The 6,196-nt window shown below is 40.2% G+C and overlaps 1 protein-coding gene across 6 annotated transcripts in view; it reads left to right on the forward strand.

Moving 5' to 3' along the window:
* PNPLA4 (patatin like domain 4, phospholipase and triacylglycerol lipase) overlaps positions 1–6,196 on the forward strand; it is a 180,617-nt gene that overhangs the window by 33,834 nt on the left and 140,587 nt on the right. The window lies entirely within an intron of this gene.

Genomic DNA, 6,196 nt, shown 5'->3' on the forward strand with positions numbered 1-6,196 from the left:
CTTTAATTAGTGCTCTTTGGTCTGGACCAATGTCTCTTCAGTTTGGACCATTTTATCCAGTCTTTCTTTGACTTCATGACACTGGGAATATCAGTGGGAGTTTGGAAGATTATGGGTCCTTTTCTATGTTAGTTGCCTAGGACTGCCATAACTACTACCACACACTGGTTTAAAACAGCAGAACCTTCTTCTTTCACAGTTTCAAGAGGTCAGAATCTAAAAATCAAGGTGTTGGCCAGGTTAGCTGCTTCTGGAGGCTAGAAGAAAACTCTGTTCCATGCCTCTCTCCAAACTACTGGTGGCTGCTGGCAGGCTTTGGCGTTTCTTAGCTATGGCAGCATGGTTCCAACACCTGCTTGTCTTCACATGTGCTTCTCTGTGCATATGTCTGAGTCTTATGTTCTTAGAAGGATGCCGGTCTTTGGATTCAGGGGCCACCTAAATCAAGGAGGAACCCATCTTGACATTCTTAATGAATTCTATCTGCAAAGACCTGTTTACAAGTGAGCTCACATTCTGAGGTTCTGCATGGACATGACTTTGGGGGGGTTCACTATTCTACCCACAGAAATTATTTTATATGATTTCCCTCAGTTCGGGTTTATCTGATGTTTCCTCATGATTGGCAGGGAAATCACAAATGCAATGCTGCCTTTTTCTCATTGCATTTTATCAGATGGTACATGACTTAACCTCGGTGAAAGTGATGTCTGCCAGGCTTTTCCTGTACAAAGTTATTCTATCCTCATTTATAATTAATGTATATCTGTGGTGCAGCATTTTCAAAATCATATAAATACCTGCTTCTTTGTTAGGCTGTCAATTTATTTCTGTGTGGACTCATGGTTTCTTATTTTATTCAATGGATTATGCTCTGGTACTATCATGATTAGTTTTTGTTTGTTTTTAAAGATTTTATTTATTCATAAGACAGAGAGAGAGAGAGAGGCAGAGACACAGGCAGAGGGAGAAGCAGGCTCCATGCAGGGAGCCTGACGTGGGACTCGATCCCAGGTCTCCAGGATCAGGCCTTGGGCCGAAGGTGGCACTAAACTGCCGAGCCACCCGGGCTGTCCCTATCATGATTTGTTTTGATGCCCAAATTGTCCTCAGTTTGGTCAGCAGGAACCTATTTTGGCTGACTTCTGTGTCATCATCCTTTGTCATATCCTCATCATCCTTTGAGCATTTCCTTGCTTTCTGGAACAAGATTCTCTAGGCTTCCCTTCTACTTTCTCTTTCCCAGCTCTGAAATCTGCCATTTCTGCAAGTGTTTTAATTACTTATGGTAGAAAACAGTATTTGTATTTATGGTAGGAAAAAAGAGCAAAAGTATTTTCCTTTGTAAGTTGTGTCTAGCACACCAAGATTTTCAACACTTGAGGAATGGATGACTCCATGCTTCGATAAACAAGATTATCACTTAAAAAATTTTGCGAGAATTTAAAGTATTCATTAAAAAGCTGACAGGAACAGATGAAAATAGTACTTTTATACCAGCAGAACCTAAGAAATGAAATGATGCATTTGCAATAGCAAAAATATGCATATTATCTAAAATCTGTGCAAGGAGTACCTGGGTGGCTCAGTTAAGTGTGTGACTCTTGGTTTTGGCTCAGGTTATCATCTCAGACTACAGAGATGGAGCCCCTATGGCAGGCTCCACACCCAGTGGGGAGCCCACTTGTTCCTTTCCCTTTAATCCTCCCCCTCTGCTCCTGCCCCTTTATGTGCTCTTTCTCATAAATCAATCAATCTTAAAAAAATTTTTTTTAAATATGCAAGAAACATGAAAACTCTACAGACTTACCTAATTATGTGATAATAAAATGTTTCCAGTGGGAACATCAAATTCTGGGTGGTGTCTAGTCTCTTCATATTAAGCCACAAATTTTGCAAATTTCATTCACACTCTCAATGTTCATGTTTTCTAAATGTGACAAATAGATGTTAAAGTTCAGTTGGCAGAAGGAATGCTCAGTGGTGGCCAAGAAAGGTTAAGTAATTTTGTGACCTTAACGTTCTTCATTTCTTCAGAGAATTTTTTTTTTAAAGATTTTATTTATTTATTCATGACAGAGAGAGGCAGAGGGAGAAGCAGGCTCCATTCCATGCAGGGAGCCCGATGTGGGACTTGATCCTGGGTCTCCAGGATCATGCCCGGGGCTGAAGGTGGCGCTAAATCACTGGGCCACCAGGGCTGCCCCAGAGAATTTTTCCTTAATGTCTTTTGCCTACTTTTCCAAGGAGGCATTAGAAATGAGTTTTTTGTTTGTTTTGTTTATTTAAGGGAAGCCAAATAGAAGTCATTTTTAGGACAGTTAATTGTTGAAAGCTGTTGTTGCATGTGAAGGAAACCCAATTCAAATTACTTTAATCCAAAGAGAAATACAAGAAAGATGATTGCCACATTTTATGGCAATGACTAGTACCTTTGGCTGCACATTCTGGGGTATATCTGGCACACCTGCATGCAGCTGCTCAAATCACATCTCCAGATACAATCTATCTTTAGAATAGGTTCTCTCCAGATGGTGAGTAAGGTGGTTGCTCTCTGAGCAAAACTCATTATTTTACATATAAGTGGTTAAAGGGCATAGGGAGGTTTTTTTTGTTTGTTTGTTTGTTTTTTTTTTCTTAATAGCCCTAACGGAAAGTCCAAGGGAAAATTCTGGATGGGTGTGATTGGGTCATGTGTCATCTCTGCCCTCCTGTGGGCTTGGCATTGGATATTCCGACAGTTCAGGCATGGAGCCCAAAGGGAAGAGAGAAATACTGAAATATTTTTATTACTGACTTTTAATAAAATTGATGTTTGCACAGTAATATTATTAAAAGGAGCTCTTCCTCCAAGGAAGCCACAGGTGTACAGTTCATTCACATGAGCAGTCCACTGTGTTGAGTTCAGCAGAGAAGGCCAGTTAAGATATGGATAAAAAAGCCACTGAATGTGACACCAGAGGAGTGTGGATCAGTGAGAGCCAATTTTATAGAGGGATGGTCTCATGAAACAAACGTTGAGTTGGAGAGTTAAAATAGTTGAAACGATATAAATAAGATTCTAGTCTTTAGTTTTCAAGTGACAGCTTGCAAAGACATTACTAAGTCTTTGAGTCATGTTCCTTTAGGTCCCTGGATTTCAAGCTGAAGTCCTTAAACCAATACGGGTGCATCACCTGGGAACATGTTAGCAATGCAGAAGCTCAGGCTTCTTGCTCAACCTAATAAATAGAATCAGCGTTTTAAACTACATTCCAAGTGATTCGTTGCGTTTTGAGAAATACTGGTCAGATGGCCGTTTCCATAGTAATGGGAAGAAGAACTTGTTCAAGGAGGGCACTAATGGCAGATGGCATAGACAATATTGTCATATTCTGTAGTCAGATTTTTCCCCCAAAATACTTGGTATTAAAGGGTTGGAGAGAAGACCGTAAACGTGGAAGTTTGATGTGTGGATAGGTATTACTTCTGGTGGGGGGCAGTAGGGAGATAGGGAAGGAAGATGTAGGCATAAGTGTTAGCAAATGAGAAAGATGCAGTGCATGGGGGAAAGCAAGAGAGCACGGAGGGGACCTTGTATCATTTCCAGTGAAAGCTGGTAGAAGCCGGATCAGAAGCACTGGTGGAAGACTGAACAGGACCTCTTTTAAAGAAGCCAGATCTTCAGGAGACACGTTGGCCATGCCCAACATTTCTGAGGGATAGAGAAAAGTGAACAGGGTGCTGACTTTCATCTTAGAACAAAAGGCAGGTCATTCAAGTTTACAACATCTATGAAGAAAATGTGGGTCTTCCAGGCCAGCTGGTATCATTTATTGTACAATTAGTGAAACCACTCAGAAACAGCGGACACCTGGAAACACTGACTATGGACCCTGTTGGTGAGAAAGTGGCGAACAGGAAAGTGGAATTTTATGGAGTGAAGGATCCTAGGGTGTCAGAGCTGGATTTCCATGAGTAGGATAACAGAGTATAAGAAATGAGGCTCTAGCATCTGGGAGAGAAACACGGAAATGCCACAATTGCAAGTTATTTTCCTTTTGATGCAAAACTCCATAAAACCTTCTGTACATAGGACTGCGGTGTTGGTGAGCAAGTTTCTAAACTCATTAGAGAAAATTGCTTTACCTTTGACATTAATAGAAAACGAATATCCAAATTCCATTAGCTTTTGACGAAAGAGTCTATTAGTAATGGATGGGATGTTCTGCAGTAACTTAATTTAATGGTTGGTAATGATAATATTTGTCTTTTTACCTCCAATGGTAGAATGACTTTAGCCGTTCACTTAATAAAGTTTAAAACTCTGCAAAAGTTTATATGTTATCTTTTTACTATACCCAAATTTTGCAAAAAATCTGTTTTCAAGTTCTATTAGATTAATTCTAATGTTTAAAAGGAGCCAATGCCACGTGTTTGCTAGTAAATTCACTCTTTGGCTACCCTGTGATACAAGTTTTGTTCCTTGTGTCTTGTGCTCAACTCTCACACCTCCCCTGTTCTTCCTAGAATAAGCCAGAAAGCTCATTTTCTATGCCAAGGAGGAAATCAAGTGCCTCTAGTGGGAATCCCACCAGCTTCTCAAAACCAGTTGAGCAAATCTTGCACAGCTTCCCTTCCTTTCTCCGTGCTTAAATGGAGAGAACATCTCTCTCCTCTTATAGCCCAGAATTTGTGCATTTACCTTGTAGCCTCACCTCTTTTTAAGGAGCCCTATGCTTCATTTCTCTAGTCTCTCACTTTTCACTACCCTTTCTCTTTCATACTTCCCAGTGCTAACAGGCTTTGCTCTTTCCCATATAAAACATAACACGCTCCCTTGGTCCCACTTCCCCAAGACACCACCCTGTGTCTGGGCTCACCTTTGGAGCCAAATTTCTTGAGCTGTACCACCGCCACCTCTATTTACTCACCTCCTACCAATCCTCCTCTTTGCTAGTCTGTCTTTCTCATCCACCTCCATCCAGGTGGCTCCTGCTAAGATCTGAGAGAGGGGGTGTTGACAAATATAGGACGTACAGTTTTCATTCCTGTCCCACACGGTGTCTGCAAACACGCATGTTCTCCTGTACTGTTCCCCGTGTCCCTGGCTGTGTTTCCCAGAGCCCTGTACCAGCATCTTCTGCACACCTCTCAGGATGGGACAGGTCACATCCCCTTGTGAACCCCTACCCTTTCTCACTGCTTCCCAGTGGGTTATTGGGTCTTCATGTGCAGTCCATCAGATGATGGTGCCCGAGATCTAGCCGGGGCCCAGACATCTGTCCTATGATCTCCAAACCCATCTATCCAAGTGCCTACTGACTGCCTCCACTGGGTAGTCTCAGAAATGCTTTCAAACTTGAGATGGCTTTCAACTTTCAGTTTCATCCCTCCCATTGGGCAGTAATGAGTGACTCTCAGTTATGTTCTTTGTCAAGTGGTATCCACAGGGTTAACTATATACAGTCTTCAATTTTACCTGTTATCCTTTGACTTTTAATTCTTTCACCTTACATTTTTAAATGCTGAATTCAATCACATACTTCCCTTTCAATGGTGAACACATTTTTTTTTTTTTTTTTTTTTTTTTTTTTGTGAACACATTTAATAAGAATTCTAGGGGCTCTTGTCTGGCTCAATTGGTACGGCATGCAACTCTTGATCTTGGGGTTGTGAGTTTGAGCCCCATGTTTGGGCATAGAGATTATGAAAAAAAGAATTCTATTAATAGCAAAAAATGGTTCCTTGGGATGGCCTTCTTTGCTTCCTATTTCTTGATTTAAATATTCTAAAATTACATATTTTCAAATAATGATTATATCGTTAGTATTTTCAGAAACTTATTTGCCATATTCCAGAGGGAATTCTTTCCTTAGTTTTCACTCTCCTTAACCAGCAGTTATTTCTAGATTTAATTTAAATCTCCAATACTAGTAGCTATGAACAAGGTGAAATATTGATGCATCTGCCCTTTTTAATGTTGATAGATTCCTTATATCCAAGTTTATGTGCATGAAGAATACCACTATTTTTACTGATACCCAATTTATTTTTACAGCATTCTTCTAAATACTCATATTTTATTTACTTAACCAATAAAGCAAAAGGTCATTAAGCAAAACGATTAAGTTTCTATGGACATTTGAACATTGATTACACACCTAATGAAAATTTCTAGTCATTTAATTCAAATCACAGTCTGATATGTCTGATT

The sequence above is a fragment of the Canis aureus genome, chromosome X (genome assembly GCF_053574225.1).
Source record: "Canis aureus isolate CA01 chromosome X, VMU_Caureus_v.1.0, whole genome shotgun sequence".
Lineage (NCBI taxonomy): Eukaryota > Metazoa > Chordata > Mammalia > Carnivora > Canidae > Canis > Canis aureus.